Genomic DNA, 13,915 nt, shown 5'->3' with positions numbered 1-13,915 from the left:
CGAACCCGCAACCTTGGGGTTATAAGCACCACGCGCTAACCAACTGAGCTAACCAGCCATGAAGGACAATGGTTAACTATTCGCTTTCTAAGCCTATCTTTCTGCCAGTCTTCCATCAAGATGATAACTTTTGCACAAAAAATGCCTTGAAACGAGCCCAAAACTCCACTGTGGGTCTTTAGCGATGCTGAAGGCTGGCATGTACGGGGATCGAACCCGCGACCTTGGTGTTATTAGCACCACACTCTAACCAACTGAGCTAAGAGGCCATTAAAAGCCATGCTTAACTTGCCACTTTCTAAGCCCTGCTTTCTGCCAGTCTTCCATCAAGATGGTCACTGTTGCACACAAAATGCCTTGAAACGAGACTAAGACGTCACCGTGGGTCTTTGGCGATGCTAAAGGCTGGCCCGTACTTGGATCGAACCCGTGACCTTGGCGTTATTAGCACCACACTCTAACCAACTGAGCTAACTGGCTATGTGGCGCCTTGCTTCTCTTACCGCTTTGTGAGCCCTGTTTTCTGCCACTCTTCCATCAAGACATCAAAGATTGCACACAAAATGCCTTGAAACAAGACCAAAACGTCACTGTGGGATTTTGGCTATGCTAAAGGCTGGCCCGTACGGGGATCGAACCCGCGACCTTGGCGTTATTAGCACCACGCTCTAACCAACTGAGCTAAGCGGCCATGTGGCGCCATGCTTCTCTTACCGCTTTCTGAGCCCGGTTTTCTGCCACTCTTCTATCAATACGTCAGACGTTGCACACAAAATGCCTTGAAACGAGACCAAAACTCCACTGTGGGTCTTTGGCGATGCTAAAGGCTGGCCCGTACAGGGATCGAACCCGCGTCCTTGGCGTTATTAACACCATGCGCTAACCAACTGAGCTAACCGGCCATGAAGTGCAATGCTTAACTTGCAACTTTCTAAGGCCTGCTTTCTGCCAGTCTTCCATCAAGATGGTCACTGTTGCACACAAAATGCCATAAAACGAGACTAAGACGTCACCGTGGGTCTTTGGCGATGCTAAAGGCTGGCCCGTACGGGGATCGAACCCGCGACCTTGGCGTTATTAGCACCACGCTCTAACCAACTGAGCTAACCAGCCATTAAGTGCAATACTTAACTTGCTGCTTTCTAAGCCCATCTTTCTGCCAGTCTTCCATCAAGATGATCACTGTTGCACACAAAATGCCTTGAGACGAGACCAAAACTCCACTGTGGGTCTTTGGCGATGCTAAAGACTGGCCCGTACGGGGATCGAACCCGCGACCTTGGTGTTATTAGCACCACGCTCTACCCAACTGAGCTAACCAGCCATTAAGTGCCATGTTTAACTTGCCACTTTCTAAGCCCTGCTTTCTGCCAGTCTTCCATCAAGATAGTCACTGTTGCACACAAAATGCCTTGAAACGAGACTAAGACGTCACTGTGGTTCTTTGGCGATGCTAAAGGATGGCCAGTACGGGGATCGAACCCGCGACCTTGGCGTTATTAGCACCATGCTCTAACCAACTGAGCTAACCGGCCATGAAGTGCAATGCTTAACTTGCCGCTTTCTAAGCCCATCTTTCTGCCAGTCTTCCATCAAGATGATCACTGTTGCACACAAAATGCCTTGAAAAGAGACCAAAACATCACCGTGGGTCTTTGGCAATGCTAAAGGCTGGCCCGTAGCGGGATCGAACCCGCGACCTTGCCGTTATTAGCACCACGCTCTAACCAACTGAGCTAACCGGCCATTAAGTGCTATGCTTAACTTGCCACTTTCTAAGCCCTGCTTTCTGCCAGTCTTCCATCAAGATGGTCACTGTTGCACACAAAATGACTTGAAAAGAGACCAAAACATCACTGTGGGTCTTTGGCGATGCTAAAGGCTGGCCCGTACGGGGATCGAACCCGCGACCTTGGCGTTATTAGCACCACGCTCTAACCAAATGAGCTAACCGGCTACGTTGCGCCATGCTTCTCTTACCTCTTTCTGAGCCTGTTTTTCTGCCATTCTTCTATCAAGTCTTCAAACGTTGCACACAAAATGCCTTGAAACGAGACTAAAACGCCACTGTGGGTCTTTGGCGATACTAAAGACTGGCCCGTACGGGGATCGAACCCGCGACCTTGGGGTTATTAGCACCACGCTCTAACCAACTGAGCTAACCGGCCATGAAGGACAATGGTTAACTAGTCGCTTTCTAAGCCCATCTTTCAGCCAGTCTTCCATCAAGATGATCACTTTTGCACAAAAATGCCTTGAATCGAGACCAAAACGTCACCGTGGGTCTTTGGCGATGTTAAAGGCTGGCCCGTACGGGTATCGAACCCACGACCTTGGCGTTATTAGCACCACGATCTAACCAACTGAGCTAACCGGCCATGTGGCACCATGCTTCTCTTACCGTTTTCTGAGCCCGGTTTTCTGCCACTCTTCCATCAATACGTCAAACGTTGCACACAAAATGCCTTGAAACGAGACCAAAACGTCACCGTGGGTCTTTGGCGATGCTAAAGGCTGGCCCGTACGGGGATCGAACCCATGACCTTGGCATTATTAGCACCACGCTCTAACCAACTGAGCTAACCGGCCATGAAGTGCAATGCTTAACTTGCTGCTTTCTAAGGTCATCTTTCTGCCAGTCTTCCATCAAGATGATCACTGTTGCACACAAAATGCCTTGAAACGAGACCAAAACGTCAACGTGGGTCTTTGGGGATGCTAAAGGCTGGCCCGTAAGGGGATCGAACCCGCGACCTTGGCGTTATTAGCACCACGCTCTAACCAAATGAGCTAACCGGCCATGTGGTGCCATGCTTCTCTTACTGCTTTCTGAGCCCTGTTTTCTGCCACTCTTCCATCAAGACGTTAAACATTGCACACAAAATGCCTTGAAACAAGACCAAAACGTCAGTGTGGGTCTTCGGCGATGCTAAAGGCTGGCCCGTACGGGGATCGAATCCACGACCTTGGCGTTATCAGCACCACGCTCTAACCAACTGAGCTAACCGGCCATAAAGTGCAATGCTTAACTTGCCTCTTTCTAAGCCCATCTTTCTGCCAGTCTTCCATCAAGAAGATCACTTTTGCACAAAAAATGCCTTGAAACGAAACCAAAACTTCACCGTGGGTCTTTGGCGATGCTAAAGGCTGGCCCGTACGGGGATCGAACCCTCGATCTTGGCGTTATTAGCACCACGCTCTAACCAACTGAGCTAACCGGCCATGAAAGACAATGGTTAACTAGTCGCTTTCTAAGCCCATCTTTCTGCCAGTCTTCAATCAAGATGATCACTTTTGCACAAAAAATGCCTTGAAACGAGACCAAAACGTCACCGTGGGTCTTTGGCAATGCTAAAAGCTAGCCCGTACGAGAATAGAACCCACGAGCTTGGCGTTATTAGCACCACGCTCTAACCAAATGAGCTAACCGGCCATGTTGCGCCATGCTTTTCTTACCGATTTCTGAGCCCGGTTTTCTGCCATTCTTCCATCAAGACGTCAAACGTTGCACACAAAATACCTTGAAACGAGACCAAAACGCCACTGTGGGTCTTTGGCGACGCTAAAGGCTGGCCCGTACGGGGATCGCATCCGCGACCTTGGCGTTATTAGCACCACGCTCTAACCAACTGAGCTAACCGGTCATGAAGTGCAATGCTTAACTTGCCGCTTTCTAAGCCCATCTTTCTGCCAGTCTTCCTTCAAGATGATCACTTTTGCACAAAAAATGCCTTGAAACGAGACCAAAACGTCACCGTGGGTCTTTGGCGATGCTAAAGACTGGCCCGTATGGGGATCAAACCCGCGACCTTGGCGTTATCAGCACCACACTCTAACCAACTGAGCTAACCGGCCATGTGGCGCCATTCTTCTCTTACCGCTTTCTGAGCCAGGTTTTCTGCCACTCTTCCATCAATACGTCAAAGATTGCACACAAAATGCCTTGAAACAAGACCAAAACTCCGCTGTGGGTCTTTGGCGATGCTAAAGGCTGACCCGTACGGGGATCAAACCCGCGACCTTGGCGTTATTAGCACCAATGCTCTAACCAACTGAGCTAACCAGCCATTAAGTGCCATGCTTAACTTGCCATTTTCTAAGCCCTGCTTTCTGCCAGTCTTCCATCAAGATGGTCACTGTTGCACACAAAATGCCTTGAAACGAGACTAAGACGTCACCGTGGGTCTTTGGCGATGCTAAAGGTTGGCCCGTACGGGGATCGAACCCGTGACCTTGGCGTGATTAGCACCACGCTCTAACCAACTGAGCTAACTGGCCATGAAGTGCAATGCTTAACTTGCCGCTTTCTAAGCCCATCTTTCTGCCAGTCTTCCATCAAGAAGATCACTTTTGCACAAAAAATGCCTTGAAACGAGACCAAAACGTCACCGTGGGTCTTTGGCGATGCTAAAGGCTGTCCCGTACGGGGATCGAACCCGCGACCTTGGCGTTATTAGCACCACACTCTAAATAACTGAGCTAACCGGCCATGTGGCGCCATGCTTCTCTTACCGCTTTCTGAGCCCGGTTTACTGCCACTCTTCCATCAATACGTCAAACGTTGCACACAAAATGCCTTGAAACGAGACCAAAACTCCACTGTAGGTCTTTGGCGATGCTAAAGGCTGGCCCGCACAGGGATCGAACCCGCGACCTTGGCGTTATTAGCACCACGCTCTATCCAACTGAGCTAACCGGCCATTAAGCGCCATGCTTAACTTGCCACTTTCTAAGCCCTGCTTTCTGCCAGTCTGCCATCAAACGGCCATGTGGAGCCATGCTTCTCAAAATTTTGCACACAAAATGCCTTGAAACGAGACTAAGACGTCACCGTGGGTCTTTGGCGATGCTAAATGCTGGCCCGTACGGGGATCGAACCCGCGACCTTGGCGTTATTAGCACCACGCTCTAACCAACTGAGCTAACCGGCCATTAATCGCCGTTCTTAACTTGTTACTTTCTAAGCCCTGCTTTCTGCCAGTCTGCCATCAAGATGGTCACTGTTGCACACAAAATGCCTTGAAACGAGACTAAGACGTCACTGTGGGACTTTGGCGATGCTAAATGCTGGCACGTACGGGGATCGAACCCGCGACCTTGGCGTTATTAGCACCACGCTCTAACCAACTGAGCTAACCGGCCACGTGGCGCTATGCTTCTCTTACGGCTTTCTGAGCCCGGTTTTCTGACACTCTTCCATCAATACGTCAAACGTTACACACAAAATGCCTTGAAACGAGACCAAAACTCCACTGTGGGTCTTTGGCGATGCTAAAGGCTGGCCCGTACAGGGATCGAACCCGCGACCTTGGCGTTATTAGCACCACGCTCTAACCAACTGAGCTAACCAGCCATGCCATGCTTAACTTGCCATTTTCTAAGCCCTGCTTTCTGCCAGTCTTCCATCAAGATGGTCACTGTTGCACACAAAATGCCTTGAAACGAGACTAAGACGTCACCGTGGGTCTTTGGTGATGCTAAAGGCTGGCCCGTACGGGGATCGAACCCGCGACCTTGGCGTTATTAGCACCACGCTCTAACCAACTGAGCTAACTGGCCATGAAGTGCAATGCTTAACTTGCCGCTTTCTAAGCCCATCTTTCTGCCAGTATTCCATCAAGAAGATCACTTTTGCACAAAAAATGCCTTGAAACGAGACCAAAACGTCACCGTGGGTCTTTGGCGATGCTAAAGGCTGGCCCGTACGGGGATCGAACCCACGACCTTGGCGTTATTAGCACCACACTCTAACCAACTGAGCTAACCGGCCATGTGGCGCCAAGCTTCTCTTACCGATTTCTGAGCCCGGTTTACTGCCACTCTTCCATCAATACGTCAAACGTTGCACACAAAATGCCTTGAAACGAGACTAAGACGTCACCGTGGGTCTTTGGCGATGCTGAAGGCTGGCCCATACGGGGATCGAACCCGCGACCTTGGCGTTATTAGCACCACGCTCTAACCAACTGAGCTAACTGGTCATTAAGTGCCATGCTTAATTTGACACTTTCTAAGCCCTGCTTTCTGCCAGTCTTCCATCAAGATGGTGACTGTTGCACACAAAATGCCTTGAAACGAGACTAAGACGTCACCGTGGGTCTTTGGCGATGCTAAAGGCTGGCCAGTACGGGGACCGAACCCGCGACCTTGGTGTTATTAGCACCATGCTCTAACCAACTGAGCTAACCGGCCATGTAGTGCAATGCTTAACTTGCCGCTTTCTAAGCCCATCTTTCTGCCAGTCTTCCATCAAGAAGATCACTTTTGCACAAAAATGCCTTGAATCGAGACCAAAACGTCACCGTGGGTCTTTGGCGATGTTAAAGGCTGGCCCGTACGGGTATCGAACCCGCGACCTTGGCGTTATTAGCACCACGCTCTAACCAACTGAGCTAACCGGCCATGTGGCGCCATGCTTCTCTTACCGTTTTCTGAGCCCGGTTTTCTGTCACTCTTCCATCAATACGTCAAACGTTGCACACAAAATGCCTTGAAACGAGACCAAAACTCCACTGTAGGTCTTTGGCGATGCTAAAGGCTGGCCCGTACAGGGATCGAACCCGCGACCTTGGCGTTATTAGCACCACGCTCTAACCAACTGAGCTAACCAGCCATGCCATGCTTAACTTGCCATTTTCTAAGCCCTGCTTTCTGCCAGTCTTCCATCAAGATGGTCACTGTTGCACACAAAATGCCTTGAAACGAGACTAAGACGTCACCGTGGGTCTTTGGCGATGCTAAAGGCTGGCCCGTACGGGGATCGAACCCGCGACCTTGGCGTTATTAGCACCACGCTCTAACCAACTGAGCTAACTGGCCATGAAGTGCAATGCTTAACTTGCCGCTTTCTAAGCCCATCTTTCTGCCAGTCTTCCATCAAGAAGATCACTTTTGCACAAAAAATGCCTTGAAACGAGACCAAAACGTCACCGTGGGTCTTTGGCGATGCTAAAGGCTGGCCCGTACGGGGATCGAACCCGCGACCTTGGCGTTATTAGCACCACACTCTAACCAACTGAGCTAACCGGCCATGTGGCGCCATGCTTCTCTTACCGCTTTCTGAGCCAGGTTTTCTGCCACTCTTCCATCAATACGTCAAAGATTGCACACAAAATGCCTTGAAACAAGACCAAAACTCCGCTGTGGGTCTTTGGCGATGCTAAAGGCTGGCCCGTACGGGGATCAAACCCGCGACCTTGGCGCTATTAGCACCAATGCTCTAACCAACTGAGCTAACCAGCCATTAAGTGCCATGCTTAACTTGCCATTTTCTAAGCCCTGCTTTCTGCCAGTCTTCCATCAAGATGGTCACTGTTGCACACAAAATGCCTTGAAACGAGACTAAGACGTCACCGTGGGTCTTTGGCGATGCTAAAGGTTGGCCCGTACGGGGATCGAACCCGCGACCTTGGCGTGATTAGCACCACGCTCTAACCAACTGAGCTAACTGGCCATGAAGTGCAATGCTTAACTTGCCGCTTTCTAAGCCCATCTTTCTGCCAGTCTTCCATCAAGAAGATCACTTTTGCACAAAAAATGCCTTGAAACGAGACCAAAACGTCACCGTGGGTCTTTGGCGATGCTAAAGGCTGTCCCGTACGGGAATCGAACCCGCGACCTTGGCGTTATTAGCACCACACTCTAACCAACTGAGCTAACCGGCCATTAAGCGCCATGCTTAACTTGCCACTTTCTAAGCCCTGCTTTCTGCCAGTCTGCCATCAAACGGCCATGTGGAGCCATGCTTCTCAAAATTTTGCACACAAAATGCCTTGAAACGAGACTAAGACGTCACCGTGGGTCTTTGGCGATGCTAAATGCTGGCCCGTACGGGGATCGAACCCGCGACCTTGGCGTTATTAGCACCACGCTCTAACCAACTGAGCTAACCGGCCATTAAGCGCCGTTCTTAACTTGTTACTTTCTAAGCCCTGCTTTCTGCCAGTCTGCCATCAAGATGGTCACTGTTGCACACAAAATGCCTTGAAACGAGACTAAGACGTCACTGTGGGACTTTGGCGATGCTAAATGCTGGCACGTACGGGGATCGAACCCGCGACCTTGGCGTTATTAGCACCACGCTCTAACCAACTGAGCTAACCGGCCACGTGGCGCTATGCTTCTCTTACGGCTTTCTGAGCCCGGTTTTCTGACACTCTTCCATCAATACGTCAAACGTTGCACACAAAATGCCTTGAAACGAGACTAAGACGTCACCGTGGGTCTTTGGAGATGCTGAAGGCTGGCCCATACGGCGATCGAACCCGCGACCTTGGCGTTATTAGCACCACGCTCTAACCAACTGAGCTAACCGGCCATTAAGTGCCATGCTTAATTTGACACTTTCTAAGCCCTGCTTTCTGCCAGTCTTCCATCAAGATGGTGACTGTTGCACACAAAATGCCTTGAAACGAGACTAAGACGTCACCGTGGGTCTTTGGCGATGCTAAAGGCTGGCCCATACGGTGATGGAACCCGCGACCTTGGCGTTATTAGCACCACGCTCTAACCAACTGAGCTAACCGGCCATTAAGTGCCATGCTTAATTTGACACTTTCTAAGCCCTGCTTTCTGCCAGTCTTCCATCAAGATGGTGACTGTTGCACACAAAATGCCTTGAAACGAGACTAAGACGTCACCGTGGGTCTTTGGCGATGCTAAAGGCTGGCCCATACGGTGATGGAACCCGCGACCTTGGCGTTATTAGCACCACGCTCTAACCAACTGAGCTAACCGGCCATTAAGTGCCATGCTTAATTTGACACTTTCTAAGCCCATCTTTCTGCCAGTCTTCCTTCAAGATGATCACTTTTGCACAAAAAATGCCTTGAAACGAGACCAAAACGTCACCGTGGGTCTTTGGCGATGCTAAAGACTGGCCCGTACGGGGATCGAACCCGCGACCTTGGCGTTATTAGCACCACACTCTAACCAACTGAGCTAACCGGCCATGTGGCGCCATTCTTCACTTACCGCTTTCTGAGCCAGGTTTTCTGCCACTCTTCCATCAATACGTCAAAGATTGCACACAAAATGCCTTGAAACAAGACCAAAACTCCGCTGTGGGTCTTTGGCGATGCTAAAGGCTGGCCCGTACGGGGATCAAACCCGCGACCTTGGCGTTATTAGCACCAATGCTCTAACCAACTGAGCTAACCAGCCATTAAGTGCCATGCTTAACTTGCCATTTTCTAAGCCCTGCTTTCTGCCAGTCTTCCATCAAGATGGTCACTGTTGCACACAAAATGCCTTGAAACGAGACTAAGACGTCACCGTGGGTCTTTGGCGATGCTAAAGGTTGGCCCGTACGGGGATCGAACCCGCGACCTTGGCGTGATTAGCACCACGCTCTAACCAACTGAGCTAACTGGCCATGAAGTGCAATGCTTAACTTGCCGCTTTCTAAGCCCATCTTTCTGCCAGTCTTCCATCAAGAAGATCACTTTTGCACAAAAAATGCCTTGAAACGAGACCAAAACGTCACCGTGGGTCTTTGGCGATGCTAAAGGCTGTCCCGTACGGGAATCGAACCCACGACCTTGGCGTTATTAGCACCACACTCTAACCAACTGAGCTAACCGGCCATGTGGCGCCATGCTTCTCTTACCGCTTTCTGAGCCCGGTTTACTGCCACTCTTCCATCAATACGTCAAACGTTGCACACAAAATGCCTTGAAACGAGACCAAAACTCCACTGTAGGTCTTTGGCGATGCTAAAGGCTGGCCCGTACAGGGATCGAGCCCGCGACCATGGCGTTATTAGCACCACGCTCTATCCAACTGAGCTAACCGGCCATTAAGCGCCATGCTTAACTTGCCACTTTCTAAGCCCTGCTTTCTGCCAGTCTGCCATCAAACGGCCATGTGGAGCCATGCTTCTCAAAATTTTGCACACAAAATGCCTTGAAACGAGACTAAGACGTCACCGTGGGTCTTTGGCGATGCTAAATGCTGGCCCGTACGGGGATCGAACCCGCGACCTTGGCGTTATTAGCACCACGCTCTAACCAACTGAGCTAACCGGCCATTAAGCGCCGTTCTTAACTTGTTACTTTCTAAGCCCTGCTTTCTGCCAGTCTGCCATCAAGATGGTCACTGTTGCACACAAAATGCCTTGAAACGAGACTAAGACGTCACTGTGGGACTTTGGCGATGCTAAATGCTGGCACGTACGGTGATCGAACCCGCGACCTTGGCGTTATTAGCACCACGCTCTAACCAACTGAGCTAACCGGCCACGTGGCGCTATGCTTCTCTTACGGCTTTCTGAGCCCGGTTTTCTGACACTCTTCCATCAATACGTCAAACGTTGCACACAAAATGCCTTGAAACGAGACCAAAACTCCACTGTGGGTCTTTGGCGATGCTAAAGGCTGGCCCGTACAGGGATCGAACCCGCGACCTTGGCGTTATTAGCACCACGCTCTAACCAACTGAGCTAACCAGCCATGCCATGCTTAACTTGCCATTTTCTAAGCCCTGCTTTCTGCCAGTCTTCCATCAATATGGTCAGTGTTGCACACAAAATGCCTTGAAACGAGACTAAGACGTCACCGTGGGTCTTTGGCGATGCTAAAGGCTGGCCCGTACGGGGATCGAACCCGCGACCTTGGCGTTATTAGCACCACGCTCTAACCAACTGAGCTAACTGGCCATGAAGTGCAATGCTTAACTTGCCGCTTTCTAAGCCCATCTTTCTGCCAGTATTCCATCAAGAAGATCACTTTTGCACAAAAAATGCCTTGAAACGAGACCAAAACGTCACCGTGGGTCTTTGGCGATGCTAAAGGCTGGCCCGTACGCGGATCGAACCCGCGACCTTGGCGTTATTAGCACCACACTCTAACCAACTGAGCTAACCGGCCATGTGGCGCCAAGCTTCTCTTACCGATTTCTGAGCCCGGTTTACTGCTACTCTTCCATCAATACGTCAAACGTTGCACACAAAATGCCTTGAAACGAGACCAAAACTCCACTGTAGGTCTTTGGCGATGCTAAAGGCTGGCCCGTACGGGGATCGAACCCGCGACCTTGGCGTTATTAGCACCACACTCTAACCAACTGAGCTAACCGGCCATGTGGCGCCATGCTTCTCTTACCGCTTTCTGAGCCCGGTTTAATGCCACTCTTCCATCAATACGTCAAACGTTGCACACAAAATGCCTTGAAACGAGACTAAGACGTCACCGTGGGTCTTTGGAGATGCTGAAGGCTGGCCCATACGGTGATCGAACCCGCGACCTTGGCGTTATTAGCACCACGCTCTAACCAACTGAGCTAACCGGCCATTTAGTGCCATGCTTAATTTGACACTTTCTATGCCCTGCTTTCTGCCAGTCTTCCATCAAGATGGTGACTGTTGCACACAAAATGCCTTGAAACGAGACTAAGACGTCACCGTGGGTCTTTGGCGATGCTAAAGGCTGGCCCATACGGTGATGGAACCCGCGACCTTGGCGTTGTTAGCACCACGCTCTAACCAACTGAGCTAACCGGCCATTAAGTGCCATGCTTAATTTGACACTTTCTAAGCCCATCTTTCTGCCAGTCTTCCTTCAAGATGATCACTTTTGCACAAAAAATGCCTTGAAACGAGATCAAAACGTCACCGTGGGTCTTTGGCGATGCTAAAGACTGGCCCGTACGGGGATCGAACCCGCGACCTTGGCGTTATTAGCACCACACTCTAACCAACTGAGCTAACCGGCCATGTGGCGCCATTCTTCACTTACCGCTTTCTAAGCCAGGTTTTCTGCCACTCTTCCATCAATACGTCAAAGATTGCACACAAAATGCCTTGAAACAAGACCAAAACTCCGCTGTGGGTCTTTGGCGATGCTAAAGGCTGGCCCGTACGGGGATCAAACCAGCGACCTTGGCGTTATTAGCACCACGCTCTAACCAACTGAGCTAACCAGCCATTAAGTGCCATACTTAACTTGCCATTTTCTAAGCCCTGCTTTCTGCCAGTCTTCCATCAAGATGGTCACTGTTGCACACAAAATGCCTTGAAACGAGACTAAGACGTCACCGTGGGTCTTTGGCGATGCTAAAGGCTGGCCCGTACGGGGATCGAATCCGCGACCTTGGCGTTATCAGCACCACGCTCTAACCAACTGAGCTAACCGGCCATAAAGTGCCATGCTTAACTTGCCTCTTTCTAAGCCCATCTTTCTGCCAGTCTTCCATCAAGAAGATCACTTTTGCACAAAAAATGCCTTGAAACGAGACCAAAACTTCACCGTGGGTCTTTGGCGATGCTAAAGGCTGGCCCGTACGGGGATCGAACCCGCGACCTTGGCGTTATTAGCACCACACTCTAACCAACTGAGCTAACCGGCCATGTGGTGCCATGCTTCTCTTACCGCTTTCTGAGCCCGGTTTACTGCCACTCTTCCATCAATACGTCAAACTTTGCACACAAAATGCCTTGAAACAAGACTAAGACGTCACCGTGGGTCTTTGGAGATGCTGAAGGCTGGCCCATACGGTGATCGAACCCGCGACCTTGGCGTTATTAGCACCACGCTCTAACCAACTGAGCTAACCGGCCATAAAGTGCCATGCTTAATTTGACACTTTCTAAGCCCTGCTTTCTGCCAGTCTTCCATCAAGATGGTGACTGTTGCACACAAAATGCCTTGAAACGAGACTAAGACGTCACCGTGGGTCTCTGGCGATGCTAAAGGCTGGCCAGTACGGGAATCGAACCCGCGACCTTGGCTTTATTAGCACCACGCTCTAACCAACTGAGCTAACCGGCCATTAAGTGCCATGCTTAATTTGACACTTTCTAAGCCCATCTTTCTGCCAGTCTGCCATCAAGATGGTCACTGTTGCACACAAAATGCCTTGAAACGAGACTAAGACGTCACCGTGGGTCTTTGCTAAAAGGCTGGCCTTTACGGGGATCGAACCCACAACCTTGGCGTTATTAGCACCACGCTCTAACCAACTGAGCTACCCGGCTATGAAGTGCAATGCTTAACTTGCCGCTTTCTAAGCCCATCTTTCTGCCAGTCTTCCTTCAAGATGATCACTTTTGCACAAAAAATGCCTTGAAACGAGACCAAAACGTCACCGTGGGTCTTTGGCGATGCTAAAGACTGGCCCGTACGGGGATCGAACCCGCGACCTTGGCGTTATTAGCACCACACTCTAACCAACTGAGCTAACCGGCCATGTGGCGCCATTCTTCACTTACCGCTTTCTGAGCCAGGTTTTCTGCCACTCTTCCATCAATACGTCAAAGATTGCACACAAAATGCCTTGAAACAAGACCAAAACTCCGCTGTGGGTCTTTGGCGATGCTAAAGGCTGGCCTGTACGGGGATCAAACCCGCGACCTTGGCGTTATTAGCACCACGCTCTAACCAACTGAGCTAACCAGCCATTAAGTGCCATACTTAACTTGCCATTTTCTAAGCCCTGCTTTCTGCCAGTCTTCCATCAAGATGGTCACTGTTGCACACAAAATGCCTTGAAACGAGACTAAGACGTCACCGTGGGTCTTTGGCGATGCTAAAGGCTTGCCCGTACGGGGATCGAACCCGCGACCTTGGCGTTATTAGCACCACGCTCTAACCAACTGAGCTAACTGGCCATGAAGTGCAATGCTTAACTTGCCGCTTTCTAAGCCCATCTTTCTGCCAGTCTTCCATCAAGAAGATCACTTTTGCACAAAAAATGCCTTGAAACGAGACCAAAACGTCACCATGGGTCTTTGGCGATGCTAAAGGCTGGCCCGTACGGGGATCGAACCAACGACCTTGGCGTTATTAGCACCACACTCTAACCAACTGAGCTAACCGGCCATGTGGCGCCAAGCTTCTCTTACCGCTTTCTGAGCCCGGTTTACTGCCACTCTTCCATCAATACGTCAAACGTTGCACACAAAATGCCTTAAAACGAGACT

General features: G+C 50.4%; 21 non-coding genes across 21 annotated transcripts; all 21 read right to left on the bottom strand.

The window, feature by feature from the left end:
* Nucleotides 1-1,039: 1,039 nt before the first annotated feature.
* On the bottom strand, nt 1,040-1,113 carry TRNAI-AAU (transfer RNA isoleucine (anticodon AAU)). The gene has a single exon. It is a non-coding gene; the product is annotated as a tRNA-Ile (tRNA).
* A 348-nt stretch (nt 1,114-1,461) lies between these two features.
* TRNAI-AAU (transfer RNA isoleucine (anticodon AAU)) lies at nt 1,462-1,535 on the bottom strand. The gene has a single exon. It is a non-coding gene; the product is annotated as a tRNA-Ile (tRNA).
* A 559-nt stretch (nt 1,536-2,094) lies between these two features.
* Nucleotides 2,095-2,168, bottom strand: TRNAI-AAU (transfer RNA isoleucine (anticodon AAU)). Its single transcript has one exon. It is a non-coding gene; the product is annotated as a tRNA-Ile (tRNA).
* Nucleotides 2,169-2,937: 769 nt separating this feature from the next.
* On the bottom strand, nt 2,938-3,011 carry TRNAI-GAU (transfer RNA isoleucine (anticodon GAU)). Its single transcript has one exon. It is a non-coding gene; the product is annotated as a tRNA-Ile (tRNA).
* A 770-nt stretch (nt 3,012-3,781) lies between these two features.
* On the bottom strand, nt 3,782-3,855 carry TRNAI-GAU (transfer RNA isoleucine (anticodon GAU)). The gene has a single exon. It is a non-coding gene; the product is annotated as a tRNA-Ile (tRNA).
* Nucleotides 3,856-4,857: 1,002 nt separating this feature from the next.
* TRNAI-AAU (transfer RNA isoleucine (anticodon AAU)) lies at nt 4,858-4,931 on the bottom strand. Its single transcript has one exon. It is a non-coding gene; the product is annotated as a tRNA-Ile (tRNA).
* Nucleotides 4,932-5,485: 554 nt separating this feature from the next.
* On the bottom strand, nt 5,486-5,559 carry TRNAI-AAU (transfer RNA isoleucine (anticodon AAU)). The gene has a single exon. It is a non-coding gene; the product is annotated as a tRNA-Ile (tRNA).
* A 137-nt stretch (nt 5,560-5,696) lies between these two features.
* On the bottom strand, nt 5,697-5,770 carry TRNAI-AAU (transfer RNA isoleucine (anticodon AAU)). Its single transcript has one exon. It is a non-coding gene; the product is annotated as a tRNA-Ile (tRNA).
* A 558-nt stretch (nt 5,771-6,328) lies between these two features.
* TRNAI-AAU (transfer RNA isoleucine (anticodon AAU)) lies at nt 6,329-6,402 on the bottom strand. Its single transcript has one exon. It is a non-coding gene; the product is annotated as a tRNA-Ile (tRNA).
* A 343-nt stretch (nt 6,403-6,745) lies between these two features.
* On the bottom strand, nt 6,746-6,819 carry TRNAI-AAU (transfer RNA isoleucine (anticodon AAU)). Its single transcript has one exon. It is a non-coding gene; the product is annotated as a tRNA-Ile (tRNA).
* Nucleotides 6,820-6,956: 137 nt separating this feature from the next.
* Nucleotides 6,957-7,030, bottom strand: TRNAI-AAU (transfer RNA isoleucine (anticodon AAU)). Its single transcript has one exon. It is a non-coding gene; the product is annotated as a tRNA-Ile (tRNA).
* Nucleotides 7,031-7,821: 791 nt separating this feature from the next.
* On the bottom strand, nt 7,822-7,895 carry TRNAI-AAU (transfer RNA isoleucine (anticodon AAU)). The gene has a single exon. It is a non-coding gene; the product is annotated as a tRNA-Ile (tRNA).
* Nucleotides 7,896-8,876: 981 nt separating this feature from the next.
* Nucleotides 8,877-8,950, bottom strand: TRNAI-AAU (transfer RNA isoleucine (anticodon AAU)). The gene has a single exon. It is a non-coding gene; the product is annotated as a tRNA-Ile (tRNA).
* Nucleotides 8,951-9,952: 1,002 nt separating this feature from the next.
* Nucleotides 9,953-10,026, bottom strand: TRNAI-AAU (transfer RNA isoleucine (anticodon AAU)). The gene has a single exon. It is a non-coding gene; the product is annotated as a tRNA-Ile (tRNA).
* A 554-nt stretch (nt 10,027-10,580) lies between these two features.
* TRNAI-AAU (transfer RNA isoleucine (anticodon AAU)) lies at nt 10,581-10,654 on the bottom strand. The gene has a single exon. It is a non-coding gene; the product is annotated as a tRNA-Ile (tRNA).
* A 348-nt stretch (nt 10,655-11,002) lies between these two features.
* On the bottom strand, nt 11,003-11,076 carry TRNAI-AAU (transfer RNA isoleucine (anticodon AAU)). The gene has a single exon. It is a non-coding gene; the product is annotated as a tRNA-Ile (tRNA).
* A 559-nt stretch (nt 11,077-11,635) lies between these two features.
* On the bottom strand, nt 11,636-11,709 carry TRNAI-AAU (transfer RNA isoleucine (anticodon AAU)). The gene has a single exon. It is a non-coding gene; the product is annotated as a tRNA-Ile (tRNA).
* A 348-nt stretch (nt 11,710-12,057) lies between these two features.
* TRNAI-GAU (transfer RNA isoleucine (anticodon GAU)) lies at nt 12,058-12,131 on the bottom strand. The gene has a single exon. It is a non-coding gene; the product is annotated as a tRNA-Ile (tRNA).
* Nucleotides 12,132-12,268: 137 nt separating this feature from the next.
* On the bottom strand, nt 12,269-12,342 carry TRNAI-AAU (transfer RNA isoleucine (anticodon AAU)). Its single transcript has one exon. It is a non-coding gene; the product is annotated as a tRNA-Ile (tRNA).
* A 348-nt stretch (nt 12,343-12,690) lies between these two features.
* Nucleotides 12,691-12,764, bottom strand: TRNAI-AAU (transfer RNA isoleucine (anticodon AAU)). The gene has a single exon. It is a non-coding gene; the product is annotated as a tRNA-Ile (tRNA).
* Nucleotides 12,765-13,107: 343 nt separating this feature from the next.
* Nucleotides 13,108-13,181, bottom strand: TRNAI-AAU (transfer RNA isoleucine (anticodon AAU)). Its single transcript has one exon. It is a non-coding gene; the product is annotated as a tRNA-Ile (tRNA).
* Between the last annotated feature and the right edge of the window lie 734 nt (nt 13,182-13,915).

The sequence above is a fragment of the Leptodactylus fuscus genome, chromosome 5 (assembly GCF_031893055.1).
Source record: "Leptodactylus fuscus isolate aLepFus1 chromosome 5, aLepFus1.hap2, whole genome shotgun sequence".
Lineage (NCBI taxonomy): Eukaryota > Metazoa > Chordata > Amphibia > Anura > Leptodactylidae > Leptodactylus > Leptodactylus fuscus.
This window is presented reverse-complemented; position numbering and strand designations above follow the sequence as displayed.